The sequence below is a fragment of the Papio anubis genome, chromosome 14, assembly GCF_008728515.1.
Source record: "Papio anubis isolate 15944 chromosome 14, Panubis1.0, whole genome shotgun sequence".
Taxonomy (NCBI): domain Eukaryota; kingdom Metazoa; phylum Chordata; class Mammalia; order Primates; family Cercopithecidae; genus Papio; species Papio anubis.
The window spans coordinates 44,417,902-44,434,381 of record NC_044989.1 but is presented as its reverse complement, the minus strand read 5'-3'; the positions used below and the strand labels follow the sequence as shown (position 1 = coordinate 44,434,381).

Genomic DNA, 16,480 nt, shown 5'->3' with positions numbered 1-16,480 from the left:
GGTGACTTGTATGTGCAGCCACGTTGAGACCGCTGTTCTAGGAGAAAGGAAAAACAAGAAATAAAACTTTGTTAATAATTTTCTTCTGATTTAATTTACAAGGTGAGTCCAGGGTTCGACATGTAAGTTTATAGAACACTGGACAATGAGAATATTCAAAACAGTGAGTCATCTTGTTCAATAAATCAAGGTAAAAAGATATGCTAATATATTTTAGAAGACGTTCAAAAGCAAGTATTGAAATCAAGATTTCTCCTCCCAGTGAACCTGAAGACAACCTCAAAATTCAATTAAAACATAAAAATCTCCATTCTACACACATTTGGTTTTACCACTTTTACTATGTATCTACAAAACTGAAAACTGTATCATTACTTGGATTCTGTTAAAAACATACCTTTAACATGGTGCTAAAAAATGACTTCACATTGCTGAACTTATAATCCATTAAGTAGCTACCCAGTGTTGACTGACAAAGACTTAAAATCTTCAGAACTGGAAAGTACTACTATGCATCACCCTCTCCCCACCTACCCAACTTTACTATTTTATTGAATAAAGCTTTCTCAATTTCAAATGACTTAGAGTAATGGTTCCCAAAAGTATGCAAAAAAATTATCTGGTATGTTTTCTACATACAATGCTGACCCTACACTCTAACTAGGTGACCTTGGGCAAATTTCTTAGTCACCTGTACCTATACCTCATAGGGATGCTGTGAAGAATGAGTCAATGTAAAGTGCTTAAAACAGCACTTAAAACACAATAAACACCATAAAATGTTTGCTCTTATGGCTGCTCAAAATGCAGACTCCATAGCCCTATTCCCACACCTAAGGATTATTTTCAATAGATCTTAGATGGAATCATCAAAAAAGCATGCTGGTGATTTAAGGTTTTGAGAGACACTGGTCTACATCAATTTACCTCCATCCAGGTCTAGGTATCTTTGTGAGATTTTTTCCAGGTATGATCATTACTGAATTTTAAAATAAAAGTACATATCCCCATTTTTAAAAATCTGATGAACCACTCAATGTATATATGTAAATATTTATAAGTTATATATCAGTTTTATAATTTTCCTGGGTTATATATAATACTGTATTAATAAATTACAAATGTATTTATTGAAAAGGAGTCCTGAAGGGGTAAGATTAAAATCATGTAAAAATTATTTTTCATTCTATCAGCAGAATGTCGCATTTTGTACTGAGAGCAATGTAACAGAATATGCTTGATTACTTTTGAACGTGCTGGTTTAATTCTCTGTGATACAAAGATTTTAAAGCCTAGTTCTAAGTACATTTTTATATGCTTGCTTGTATAGGCTATTTCATCTGAAAAGACAACTTTAAAAGATACTTAAATGAAAATGAAACAGAATTGTTGGCTGTATTTATTAAGTCACTTTTCTTTCTTTTTTTCTTTTTTTCTTGGTGGGGGTGGAGTCTCGCTCTGCCGAGTGATGTCATCTCACTGCAACCTCTGCCTCTCAGGTTCACAAGCAATTCTCCTGCTTCAGCCACCCAAGTGGCTGGGACTACAGGCAAATGCCACCATACCCAGTTTTTTTTTTTTTTTTTTTTTTTTTTTTTTCTGTTCTATAGTTCTACAGGCCCATGCCCCCCCACCCCCCTCTCTTTTTTTTTTTTTTTTTTTTTGAGATGGAATCTCGCTCTATCACCCAGGCTGGAGTGCAGTGGTGAGATCTTGGCTCCCTGCGACCTCCACCTCCCGGGTTCCAGTGATTCTCCTGCCTCAGCCTCCCAAGTAGCTGGGACTATAGGCATCCGCTGCCACGCCCAGCTGATTTTTGTATTTTCAGTAGAGATGGGGTTTCACCATATTGGCCAGGCTGGTCTCAAACTCCTGACCTTGTGATCCACCTGCCTCAGTGCCGGGATTACAGGCGTGAGCCACCGCGCCTGGCCAAATTCATTTTTGTATTTTTTAATAGAGAAGGGGTTTCATCATGTTGCCCAGGCTGGTCTCAAACCCCTGACCCCCAGTGATCTGCCTGCCTCAGCCTCCCAAAGTGCTGGGATTACAGGCGTGAGCCATTGTGCCCAGCCTTAAATCACTTTTCAATCCCATCTATCAATTATGGAAAAAAGTTTTGTTGCAGTTTTCATCTTTCCTGATGCTTCTGCAATTAAGGTACTGCTCTTTTTTACACTTTAACAAGCAGGTTCAAAATCCACAAGAACTCTTCATTCAGAAGTTTTTTTAAAAGTTTAGAAATTTCAATTTCCAAATTTGTTTTTCATCTGGGGAGGGATAGCATTAGGAGAAATACCTAATGTAGGTGACGGGTTGATGGGTGCAGCAAACCACCATGGCATGTGTATACCTATGTAACAAAACTGCACATTCTGTACATGTACCCTAGAACTTAAAAAAATTTTTTTTAAATAAAATAAAGGAGAGAAGGAAGGTGGGGTCTTCAATAGAAAGCTATTAGGGTCTCTAAGAATGGGAGGGAGCCTGGAAGGCCAACTGGAAAACCATCAGGAAACAAAAGAGCCCCTGAGGCTAGGCTGCAAAACCGAATGAAGGTTACACCAACAATGGCTTTGCTTACCTACTGCTCATCTTTGTAAAGACTCCTACATTTGGTTTTCTCTCTGAAAGTCACTTGCTCAAGATGCAGAGTCCTGGGAAGTGCTGGGAACGGGCACTTAATTGACTAAGCATATGTCACCAGCACACCTTCTGGCTGAATCACTAATTCCATTATTTTGCAAATTGGTAATTTTTTTTTTAAAGTTCCACATTGATCTCATTTTAAATCTGGGGTTGTCCCATAATGATTTTATTTTTTAAATATTATAAACTATCACACATGTAAGAGTTTAATGTGTTTATATAGTTAAGGAGTAATAAAACAAACATGCATCCAACCACACTGTTTAAGAACTAGAACATTATAAAGCCTACTACTTAGCCTCTCTCCAATCATACCCCTCTCTGTCCCAAGGTGGTCAAAATCCTGAATTTTGTAATTAGTATCCCTTGTAGTTTAACTATATTAATGTGTGGTTGTTCTGTTTTATAGATTTGGCACTTTTCAATGATACAAAGTGCAGTATGTACTATTATGTTAATATTTATTTTTCCTGGGCAACATTGTATTTCTGAGATTCATCTACATTGATGCAGAGTTGTAGCTCATTCACTGTATTCCCTTGTACGTGCATATCATCCATTCTACTATCAATTAACATTCAAGATATTTCTCATTTTTTCTTTAATGTACAATGCTCTTTTGAACAACCTTGGTGCAAACGTATGAGTGTTCCCAGACAATATAATGCAAATTTGACAGTGTAATAAAGATTATCTTTTTTCCACCAACAAAAATCATGAAATCATTAAATCATTTCCAAACATTTATTTCACAAATGCCCTCTACTATACTACTTTCTTTAAAACAATTACTTGCTTAGTAAGTAATCTTGAGTGTAAAGATTAAGAGAGAGAATGTGTTGGTGGGGGTTGTCGTGTGTATATGTAATGGGGGTAAGTGAAAGAACCTACTTCTCACCTTCCAAAATGGGAGATCAATAGATAATTCCCAGAATTGAAAAATCAAAAAGCAGTACCAGAAGCACATTATTTAGAGATACGAAGATAAATTCCAAAAGAATCAGATGTTAAGGGTTCAAAATAGGCCGGGCGCGGTGGCTCACGCCTGTAATCCCAGCACTTTGGGAGGCCGAGGCAGGCAGATCATGAGGTCAGGAGATTGAGACCATCCTGGATAACACGGTGAAAACCCGTCTCTACTAAAAATACAAAAACAAAATTAGCCGGGAGTAGTGACAGGCGCCTGTAGTCCCAGCTACTTGGGAGGCTGAGGCGGCAGAATGGCATGAACCCGGGAGGCGGAGCTTGCAGTGAGCCAAGGTCGCACCACTGAACTCCAACTTGGGCAACAGAGTGAGACTCCATATCAAAAAAAAAAAAAAAAGAGTTCAAAATGGTTGTTTCAGAAGAAAGTTCTCCAAGAAGAAGAGTGCAGAAACCACCAAGTCTTGTAGAATCATTTAGTTAAATTATGAAAATGTATATTTTTAGTTTAAAAAAAAAAACTAAATTTTTAAAAAGCATAAAGTAAAACAATATACCAGTAACTCCAATTTGGTTATATTAATGTATGCAATTATCACATGTCCCCTGAAAATATACACATCTAACATTTATCAATAAAAATAAACAAAACAGTCCTATAAATAAGCAAACAGCAAACATGACACAAAAATGAACCAAAAAAAAAAAAAACCCTCACAAATGCATCTTAAATTATGCCCAACCTTACATTAATAAGAGAAATGAAAATTAAGACAATACCAAAATATCACTTTTCATGTATCAGACTGACAAAGATCAAAGGCTTGGTAATCATTCTCCTGGTGATGTTATATAGAAACATACTAACATTGCTGATAACAACAAACTGGCAGAATCTCAGTGGAAAGCTAAATTAATTTAATAAAAATCTATCAAAATTACATTTGCACATATCACTTAACAAAATTCTAAAAATGTGCCCACAGGTTTACTCCTGTCTGTACAAACTAACTATTCACTGCAGTGCTGTTAGCAAAAGTAAACATATAAAACAATATTTGTATTACTCACTTGGGAACTGATTAATAGGATGTTATGATACCTATTTAACATAAAACATCATATGCTACAATTTGTAGAATATATATATATACACACCCACACACACTTGTTTATTTATATGTGTGTACATATTTGTATTCATTCTCTGGAATTAATCCACAACTAGAAATCTTGAAGAAAAGAAGGCTATAAGAGACAGGAGTGAAAGAGATACCTTCCATTATATACAATTTTGTACCTTTCCATTTTAAACTGTGAATGTAAGATCATTTAATGAATATTATTTCAACTAGGAAAATTGCTTCAGTGAATCTTTTTTTAGCAATCAGAAGCTACAATCTATAAAAATCTAAAGAATTATATCTAAATCATATATCAATATATCAATGCCCCAATTTTTTTTTTTTCTGCAAACAAATCAAAGAAACGATCACTCACACTGGAACAGTGAATGAGCCATTAAGACTAAGCATATACATCCTGTTTTTAAAAATGAATATCATTTCCTTGAAGTAAATTCATTGGTGAACTCTACTTAAAAACATAATAAATAAAATACATGAATTCTACACTCAAGGCAGAGTAAGAACTGGGATGCAATGGCCTCTGTTAAGTCAGCATCAAACTTTAATAAAGCATATAAAAGAGATGTATATTATCACAGTAACTGAGGGAAAAGTTCCTTTCTGGAAAAAATGTAGAACAAGACTAAATATTTAATGCTGCTAAAGCATCAAATTCTTCCTAACTGAATTGCAATTCTGTAAGAGATGAAGTGAACAAATTTCTTGTGATAAATTTTATAACTTTATAGAAATAGGATTAATGCCACTTCCCTAGACAACAATATAAATGCTACAGTTTGAAGTATAATAGCAAAAAATCCAACATGTCTACTAATTGAAGACATTTCTTCAATCTAAGACACTGCAGTATGAGCATACTTCAAAGAGCCTTGATACAAATGTGTTATTGGAGATTCTTATGTAGCAACATACAGTTACAGGAAAACACAAAACAAGGGTTCCTTATGGGTAACATGTAGACTCAAGATTACCCTTGCCAAAACTCTAGAAACAATAAAAGCTAACATTTACAGTCTCTTTACTGTAACCAGGCACTGGAACCTACATTAACTTCATGTGTATCAATTCATTTGCAACAATATTCAAAGGTTTATTACTGTCCTCATGTTATAGATGAAGGCACTGAGTCACAGAAAGGCTAAGCAACTTGTCTGAGTAGGTAGCAGAGCTGTTCTAACGCAGGCTGTCTGGCTCCGGAGGTGATGCACTTAACCACCACCAACACACACAAGGGTAAACATTAAAAGTATGCCAGACTTTTTCCTCCAGAGTTGAGACAAATCTCTGTTTCTTCACTTGAACAAATATATATGTATTTATAGGTAAGAGCTTTGATTCTGCTTTCTTTTACATACACTATGTATTTCATTAGCAAATTCTATCAATTTTACCTCCAAATATAGCCCTAATTGGTCCACATCTCTCAATCAGTAGCTGCATCATTTCAGTCAAAGTTGTTATGATCTACTACAATAACCTCTTTAACTTTAGCCTCTCTATTCATTCTCTAGAGTGACCTTTCTTAAGCATAATGGAATCATGTCTCCGGACATCCCAATGAATTTAGAAGAAAATTCAAACTTAGTACATCTATCTCTCTATGATCTGACCCCTGCTTAGTTCTTCAACCTTACTTCCTGTAACTCTTCAGTTACCATTTACTGTTCTCTAGCCACAGTGGCCTTCTATTCCCCCAATATACCGAACTTGTTTCCCATATCTAGACCCTTAGATTTGCTCTATTCTTCCTAGAATCACTCTCATCCCTCCACCTCCAGAGCTGCATGGCTAGCTCCTTCCTGACATTTAGATCTCAGCCCCAATGTCAACTCAGAGAAACCTTCCAGACTATTCTCCCAACACCATCACATCTCATTTTCCTGTTTTTATTTTGCTCATAACTTGATGAAATTGTTTTTCATCAAATGCTTTGCTTTTATACCCTGATCAGAATGTAGGCTCTATGAGAAGAAGAAGGGCATCTGTCTTGTTCATTATCATATTAACAAAATTACCATGGCACTTAGTAGGCACTCCATAAATATTTGTGGAATAAACAAATAAATGAACAAATGAGCATCAAATGAAATATCCATTTTACTATAAAAAAATACACATTCACTACCACTCACATTGCAGAGGCCCACTAGAAGATGAGTAAACCAAGGTTACCAACTCAAGCTCATTAAAGCTGGAAAATATAAACACTTCAGTCTAAATTAATATAAGCTCCCTGAACTGCCAAACATATAAAGCACCATATTCAGTTCTGAGAATCACATTTTAACTGACATTTGACAAAGAAAATATATCCTAAAGCAGAACAATGAGAAGAGCATAAAGTTCAAAAAACACATTCTATAAATAAGGTTTGAAGACGCTGGGACTGCTTAGAATAGAGGTGGTATTAAGTCCTAACAGGGCTGATAGTGAACGCTGAATTCTTCTAAAAGAAGAAAATGACTTATTCATTTGTTCCAGAAGGCAGATCTAGAACAATGGATAAAAGGCATATTTGCTACATTAAGCAAAAGGCATAAAATATGCTACATTAAAAATGAGTTATCTAGTTAACGTTAAAGATGTGTTTTAAGAAGATTATTTATTAGGGATACTGAAAGAAGGGGTATAATCAAGCCCAAAACTGGAGTATAGTTGTTCTTCAATCACTCAACATCTTAAAACTTACATGCTGATTCTCCACCTGACCTCACGAAGGATTAAAAAAAAAAAAATGGCCAGATGTGGTGGCTCATGCCTGTAATCCCAGCACTTTGGGAGGCTGAAGTGTGAGGACCACTTGAATCCAGGTATTCAAGACCCACCTGGGCAACGTAGGAAGACTCTGTCTCTACAAAAAAAAAAATATTTAATTTTAGCTAGGCATGGTGGCGTGGGCCTGTAGTCCCAGCTGTTTGGGAGGCTGAGGTGGGAGGAACTCTTGGGCCCAGGAGATCAAGGCTGCAGTGAGCCGTGATTGCACCACTGCACACAGCCTGGACCACAGAGCAAGACCTTGTCTCAAAAAAAAAAAAAAAAAAAAAAGCAAAACCCATGATACCTCTATATCAAAGCATATCTATTGTTTATAAATACATGGAAACCAAGATGCATCACCTTGGTATCTACTGCATCATAAAAGCAACAGTGCCCTTTACAAGCTAAAGTTAGAACAGAGCTGAAAAAAAGAACAAATGAACAAAGAGAGGATGGATAAGGAGTACAAAATAGAAATTTCAATCCCCCACTAAAATGATGGATTATCGTTAATACTACTTACAAAAAATACATTGTATTTGGTAACACAAAGCAGTTATTAATAACACAAAGAAAAACAAAAATATTTGTACTCTTATTTTAAAATATAAAATCTGCACACAGAAAATATACAAAAACCAAAATGGTTGCTGTGAGACTGAGGATGTTATGGAAGTTTACACACTCAATAATATTATCTTTAATTTGCTCTGTGTCAATAATTGTTAAAGTTGATTGATAGGTACACAGAGGTTCAGTATATATTATTTCCACCTTTATGTATGTCTGACATTTTCCATAACAATTTTTTTTTATGGAGTCTCGCTTTGTCACCCACGCTGGAATGCAGTGGCACAATCTCCGCTCACTGTAACCTCCACCTCCTGGGTTGATGTCATTCATTCTCCTGCCTCAGCCTCCTCAGTAGCTGGGATTACAGGAACTTGCCACCACACCCGGCTAATTTTTTGTATTTTTAGTAGAGACGGGGTTTCACTATGTTGGCCAGACTGGTCTTGATCTCCTGACCTTGTGATCTGCCCACCTCGGCCTCCCAAAGTGCTGGGATTACAGGTGTGAGCCACCATGCCTGGCCAGGACCATTTCTTCCTAGTAGCCATATATGGAATACTTGTGATTGTAAAGAAATTTTAAACTGCAAAATACATAGTGAAAAAACTGCTTAAACTAATTCAATCTCCCTTTATTCCCCAGTAATTACAAATGCTGACACTACCTGCACTTTTACCAGCCGTATGACCAAAAGTAAGAATCTTCAACAGTCTTAAGAGCATGATGGGGCAGACTGCAGAGAGGTCTGGTCCGAAACCAAGCCCCTGCGGAGACAACCAGGGAAGTAATCTGAGAGAGTTAATGGCCCTCGTACCTCTTATTATTTCATTTTTGCACCAGAGGCACATTATGTTACGCTTTTATCTTATTTGAGGGACTAAGGAATAAGCAAATACTTCTGTAGTGCTTGTTCTGTGGTAGGCTCTGTCTTAAATGCTTCACAAACATTAACTTATTTAAATTCTACTCTTTAGAAAAACAAATATCAAAAAAGCAAACAATTCTCAGGGAGACTTTTAATAAAAAATCTTTAGGCTGGGCGTGGTGGCTCACGCCTGTAATCCCAGCACTTTGGGAGGCTGAGGCGGGCGGATTACTTGAGGCAAGGAGTTTAAGGCCAGCCTGGTCAATATGGTGAAACCCCGTCCCTACTAAAAATACAAAAATTGGCCAGGCATGGTGGTGGGTGCCTGTGATCCCAGCTACTCGGGAGGCTGAGACAGGAGAATTGCTTGAACCTGGGAGGTAGAGGTTGTGGTGAGCCAGGATCATGCCATTGCAGTCCAGCCTGGGCAACAGAGCGAGACTCCATCTCAAAAACAAACAAACAAGAAATCATAAAACTTCAAAAAAAGACAACCAAATATTTCAAAATTCTCCTCCTTACTGCAGTTGGCACACTTTTTTAGAGGGGGTACATGGACATTGGCAAGCCTTGCTTAAGAACAGCACAATCTGTCATTCCCATCTGCTTCCTATCAAAGAAAATGAGGTGGTGTTAGGGATGCTTCAGGCTCATGGATAAAATTTTTCCCAAAGGTTTCTGAAGGCTAGTATGTTGCTCTTTTGACTAGAAAAGTAACATAAATAGCAATAACAATGCCTCATTTTTTAATGAGTTCTATATGTCAGGCACTACACTAAGATACTGATATACACTGTATCATTTAATTCTAAAAACAACCTGGTAAGGTTAGAACTATTTATATTCTCATTTTACCATCGAGAAAACTGGGATACCTAGGGTATCCAGACAACACAACTAAGTGGCAAATCAGAAATCTAACCTATTAAGACTAGCCTAGACCTTGCATTCTCAAACTCTGGGCTTCAGTGGCTAATGTATTACAAGCTTTTTTCTTCCTTTTAAAAAATAAATAATAGTTATATAAATGTTCAGGGGCTCAAAAGGCAACGCAGTGTCATATCCCTGATTGGATATTGACACAGATAAACAGAATTACTAGAAAAACTGGTGAAATCCCAAGACTAGAGTTTAGTTTAACAGAATAGTAATGTTAAGTCTTTTTATTTTTGATAAATGCACTACAGTAAATGTAAAAAGTTAACATTAGTGGCCAGGTGTGGTAGCTCATACCTGTAATCTCAACACTTTGGGAGGCCAAGGTAGGAGGATCACTTGGGCCCAGGAGTTCGAGATCAGCCTGAGCAACATAATAAGACCCCATTTCTACAAAAAATTAAAAACTTAGCCAGACATGGTGGCCCAGGAGGCTGGGATGGGAGAACTCCTGAGCCTGGGAGGTTGAGGCTGCAGTGAGCCCTGATTACACCACTGCACTCCAGTGGTATGACAGGTGACAGAGCAAGACCCTGTCTCAGAAAAAAAGTTAACGTAGAAACTGGGTGGGGAGTAGATGGGGAAGTCTCTGTACTACCTTTGCAAACTTTTCTGTAAATCTGAAATTATTTCAACATTAAAAGTTTATTTAAAAAATGAAAACTAAAAGGTAAGCTTCAGTTAAGTCATTCCACGTACAGTGCTGGATGAAGCAAGGTAGGCTGGCTATGGAAAATTTCTCCACCTGTGATTTTGCCAATCATGCTAGGTGGCTTAGAAATGTATCCTAAAAATACCAAGATTATATAATAATTGGAAATTCTGATCCAGTGATTCTATTTCTGAGATGTTATAACTACTCTTGGTCTATGACAGATCGTTTTCTTTTTTAATGGATAAATAATCTGAACAACAAAATAACGTAATACTGGATTATAACCCATACTACAAATATTCATGAGTCTTTGCTGATAAAAATAAAGGATTGAATATGTAAATGAATGGGGATACCAGATAAATCTTTAATGCAGAAGAATGCCAAATAATTTATGTAGATCTTCCACCTTCAAAGAGGTCAAGCACAACTTCCCACCCCCTAAGCGTAGACTGGGCAGTTACCTTCTTTTCAAAAAGTACAAAATAAAAACGAGGGAGAGAATAACTCTACAGTGGAGAAACCTGACAAACACTACCTCAGCCAGGTAATCAAACTTGACATTAACGGTTCATATTCTTGGTATAACCTAATGAGAAAGGCACTTTACCTCAGTGGTCTTCCTCCAAAACAAAATCCATAATAACCCCAGTCAAATCATAAGAAAAGCATTAGAGAAACTCCAATAGAAGGCTATCCTACAAAATATCTCACCAGTACTCCTCAAAATCGTCAAGGTGACAAAAAACAACGAAAGCCTGAGAAACTGCCACAGTCAACAGGAGCCTAAGGAGACATGATGACTAAATGTAACGTGGTACATCCTTAATGGGATCTTGGATAGAAAAAGGATATTAGGTAAAAACTAAGAAAATGCAAATAAATGATGAGCTTTAGTTAACAATGTATCAATATTGGCTCACTAATTGTAAGGGCTCAAGTGGGCAGTTCTCACTTCGGTTTTCTCATATTATTGCATACAAATATTGGCTGGGGAGAAGGTCACCTGAAAGCTCACTTAACATGATTGGCAGTTGATGAGGGATGCTGGCTAGGAATTTAGCTGAGACTGTCCCAAGGATTATCTGTATGTGGCCTCTCCAGTATGAGGATCTCAACACTGTCAGGCTTCTTACATGTCACCTGGTTTCCCAGGCAGAGCTACATGGCGTTTTCTGTCCCACCATCAGAAGTCACTTCTGCTGCATTACTGGTTACAATCAAGTCACTAAGTTCTGTTCAAATTGAAGATAAAGGAACGTAGACCCCATCTCTCAAAGGAGAAGATTACTAAATAACTTGCAGACATGTATTTTATATTTTTAGAGATAGGATCTTGCTCTGTCACCCAGGTTGGAGTGCAGTGGTACAATCATAGCTCACTGCAGCCTTGAACTCCTGGCTTCCAGCAATCCTCCCACCTCAAAAGTGCTGGAATTACAAGTGTGAGTCACCACACCTGGCCTGTTTGGTAGTTTTAATACACGTCTGGGCTGGGCATGGTGGCTCATGCCTGGAATCCAAGCACTTTGGGATGCCTAAGTGGGAGAATCGCTGGAGGCCAGGAGTTTGAGACCACCTGGACAACATAGCAAGACCCTATCTCTACCAAAAAAAATGGGGAAAAAATTAGCCTAGCATGGTGGTGTACGCCTGCAGCATCAGCTACTTGGGAGGCTGAGGCAGGAGGATCACTTGAGCTCAAGAGATTGAGGCTGTAGTGAACTATGACCATGCCACTGTACTTTAGCCTGAGTGACAAAGTGACACCCTGTCTCTTGAAAAAAAATAAGAAAGGCCAGGTGGGGTGGCTCACGCCTGTAATCCCAGCACTTTGGGAGGCCGAGGCAGGCATATCACCTGAAGTCAGGAGTTTGAGATTAGCCTGGCCAACATGGTGAAACCTTGTCTCTACTAAAAATACAAAAATTACCCCAGGTGTGGTGGCAGGCGCCTGTCATCCCAGCTACTCAGGAGGCTGAGGCAGGAAGATCACTTGAACCCGAGAGGTGAAGATTGCAGTGACTACGCCACTGCACTCCAGCCTGGGTGACAGAGTAAAACCCTGTCTCCAAAAAAAAAAAAAAGCAAAAGACTGGAGGTTTATCTTGCAAAGGATGAACTACAGAGACTTCTGGGTTTAGAGACAGCAGATTTAGCTGAGGGCCAGAGTAAGAAGCCTTATAGAAAACCAGTGATTTAAACTATAAATTTGCATAATGAATGCTGATATGCTCAGCCTTCTTTACCAACTCCCAAAAATCAAAGAAATCACAAGCAGGCAACAGCTCTATTGCTCTCTGAGGAAATTCAATAGTCCCAGAGAAAGCACCCACACATTACTTACACACAGGAATACTCCATAAAATGCTTAGTCTCCACAATCATCCTACAGTGAGGCCTATCAAATGACATCCCTGTCAAGGCTGTCAGGGCTACACTTAAATATGAAGAGCTATGCAAAGATTACCAGATACTGAAAGGAAACATACAACATGAAAAGCAAAATAAATCAAACAAAGAAAAAGGAACCCGAACGAAAAAATCATGCAGGGACTAGGGTAAAAAAATCTTCAAGAGAAATAAGAGAGTATTGTATTCACGAACCAAAAAGATACTAAAAACAAACAAATGAACAAACAAACCAGGCTGGGTGATGCAGTGGTTCATGCCTGCAACCCCAGCGCTTTGGGAGTTCAAGGTAGGAGGATTGCTTGAGGCCAGTAGCTCAAGACCACCCTGGGCAACAAAGTGAGACTCTGTCTCTGTAAAAAAAATTTTTTTAGCCCAGGCACAGTGGCTCAAACCTGTAATCCCAGCACTTTGGGAGGCCGAGGCGGGTGGATCACCTGAGGTCAGGAGTTCGAGACCAACCTGGCCAACATAGTAAAACCCCATCTCTACTAAAAATACAAAAATTAGCCGGGCATGGTGGCACATGCCTGTAATCCCAGCTACTGGGGGGCTGAGGCAGGAGGATCACGTGAACCTGAGAGGCAGAAACTGCAGTGAGCTGAGATCATGTCACTGCACTCCAGCCTGTGCAACAGAGCAAGACTCTGTCTCTCAAAAAAAAAAAAAAAAAAATTTAATTAACTGGGTTCAGTAGCAAGCACATGTAGTCCTAGCTACTAGGGAAGCTGAGGCGGGAAGATTGCTTTAGCCCAGGAGTTCAAGACTGTAGTGATAGACCACTGTACTTCAGCCTGCATGACAGAGTGAGAACATGTCTCTAAAAAGAAAAAAAATTCAAAATAAAAAAATTCAGAGGAAAGAAAAGTGCTTTTTAAAATTAAAATGGCATACAAATGGCCAATAGATATGTGAAAAAATGCTCAACCTCACTAATCATCAGGGAAACGCAAATTAAAGGCACAATGACATATCATCTCACACCTGTCAGAATAGCTATTAGGAAGATAAAGATAACAGGTATTGGTAAGGATGTGGAGAAAAGAGAACCCTTGTACACTGATGGTGGGCATGTAAATTATTACAGTCATTCTGGACAACTATCTATTCCTCAAAAAACTAAAACCAGAATTACTGTATGATCCAGCAATCCCACTTCTGGGTAACCCTAAGGAACTGAATTCAGTATGTGGAAGAAGTATCTGCACTCCTGTGTTCACTGTGGCATTATTTACCAAAACCAAGTTACGCAATCAACCTAAGTGTCCATCAATGAATGAATGGATAAAGAAAATGTGGTGTATATATACACAATGGAATACTGTTCAGTCTTAAAAAAGAAGGAAATTCTGTCATTTACAACAACATGGATGAACCTGGAGGATATTATGCTAAGTAAAATAAGCCAGGAATAGAAAAACAAATATTGTATATTCTTACTTGCACGTGACATCTAAAACAATCAAACTCACAGAAGCAGAGAGTAGAATGGTAGTTACCAGAGGCTGGGAGGGTGGTGCAAAATGAGGAGATATTGGTCAAAGGATAAAAAGTTGTGGTTAGACAGGTGGAATAAATAATAATTATTTAAGGTGACAGGTATGTTCATTAGCTTGACTTAATCATTTTACACTGCATACATATGTTATAACATCATTCTGTACCTAATAAATATGTAAGATTATAATGTCAAGTTAAATAAAACATTTTAAAAATAAAAATGACAGGCCAGGCACGGTGACTCACGCCTGTAATCCCAGTACTTTGGGAGGCCCAGGCAGGTAGCTCGCCTGAGGTCAGGAGTTTGAGACCAGCCTGGCCAACATGGAGAAACCCCATCTCTACTAAAAACACAAAAATTAGCCAGGCATGGTTGTGGGCTGTAATCCCAGCTATTGGGAGGCTGAGGCAGGAGAATCGCTTGAACCCGGGAGATGGAGGTTGCAGTGAGCCGAGATCATGTCATTGCACCCCAGCCTGGGCGACAGAGCGAGACTCCATCTCAATAAAACAAAACAAAACAAAATTAAATTAAATTAAATTAAATTAAAATAAAAATGACAAAATTTTCAATAAAAGGTCAGAAAATCAAACTGAAAAAAAAAAAAAAATCCAAAGTAAAATCCCCCAGACCCTTCCCCCTCACAAAAACCAAATGGACTCAAAGTCGTAAAGAATAAAACTAAGAAAGCTGCAGGATCAGTCCTGAAACTAATAGCTATTACAGAAAGAACAAGAAAAGGAAAGAGAACTAAACACCCTAAGTGTCAAGATTCAAAGGGGAATCAACCTCATATACACACAGAGACACAAAAAGCAACTGAAATGTCAAAACACTGGTGATAAGATAAAACCTAAAATTTCTCAGAGGGAACAAAGGGGAAAAAATAAGTCAAACATAAAGAATTAGGAACCAGAACAGCATGAGAAATCTCCAGAGTGATATTTGGTAGAATAAAAATGCATATAATTTCCTGGAGAATTGTTGGTTATAGAGTATCCACCTAGAGAAATTTTCACATATATACAAGCAGAAGCATACAATGATGCTGACACAATGTAATTCTCTACAGAATTTAAAAGTATGGATTACATTAACTTGTATCCTCATGAGTAAATCAAAACAAAAGTAGCTGGAAAATGATACATACAGCGTGATGTCATTATGCAAAATTATAAAATTTACAAAGCAATAGATTAGTTCACATACATGAATATGTGGCAAAAGTATTTAAAAACATGCTTGAGTAGTACAAACACTAAAACTACTAAGACCAACTTGACAGTACTTACTTCTAGGGAAATAGTGAAGTGGTAATATTTAAAGTTGGTTAACATTTCTCTGTGAGATCAATTTGAAGCAAACAGCAAAATGTTAATATCTGTTAAATCTTACGTGATGAGAACATGGATCCTTATGTTAAGAATCAAAAATGTTCATGCTGCAAGACTATTCAAAAAAGCTGCAACACTGATATAACAGTTCATGTCTCAGTAAAATCTTATTTCAATACAACAATTGTATACAATTTCTTTTATTATTAAATGGTCATTAAATGCCCATTTCCTTGACAAATATTATAGTAAAACTTAGTCAACAAAAATATGGGTACTTGCTCTGTTCAATTTATGGAGTGTGAAAATGCTATGTAAACACATATGTAGAACAGAAACTGTTTAGCCAAAATAAATGTCACTTCTGCTTTAACAGACGCCTGGTCTAACACTTACAAATAAAAGATCAACTCATTTAAATGTATCTGCCTACTAAATTTTTTGAGAGTTCTTTAAAATTACTTTCAAAAGAAATGGGAAAAAAAATGCCTTAAAAAGTGAGAACAACCAAAAGGGTGAAAAGCTTCAAAAAGTGATATAGGAAAAAAAGACATGAAAGTTTCAATATTTTCTCAAAATCAAATATACTTGGCCAGGCACAGTGGCTCACACCTGTAATCCCAACACTTTGGAAGGCTGAGACGAGCAGATCACCTGATGTCAGGAGTTCAAGACCAGACTGGCCAACATGGTAAAACTCCATCTCTACTAAAAATACACAAAAAA

The 16,480-nt window shown here is 37.6% G+C and overlaps 1 protein-coding gene across 2 annotated transcripts in view; it reads right to left on the bottom strand.

Annotated features, from left to right (window-relative positions):
• The window catches only part of PPM1B (protein phosphatase, Mg2+/Mn2+ dependent 1B), an 87,385-nt gene that overhangs the window by 43,590 nt on the left and 27,315 nt on the right, over positions 1 to 16,480 (bottom strand). The gene's annotated exons all lie outside the window — the stretch shown is intronic.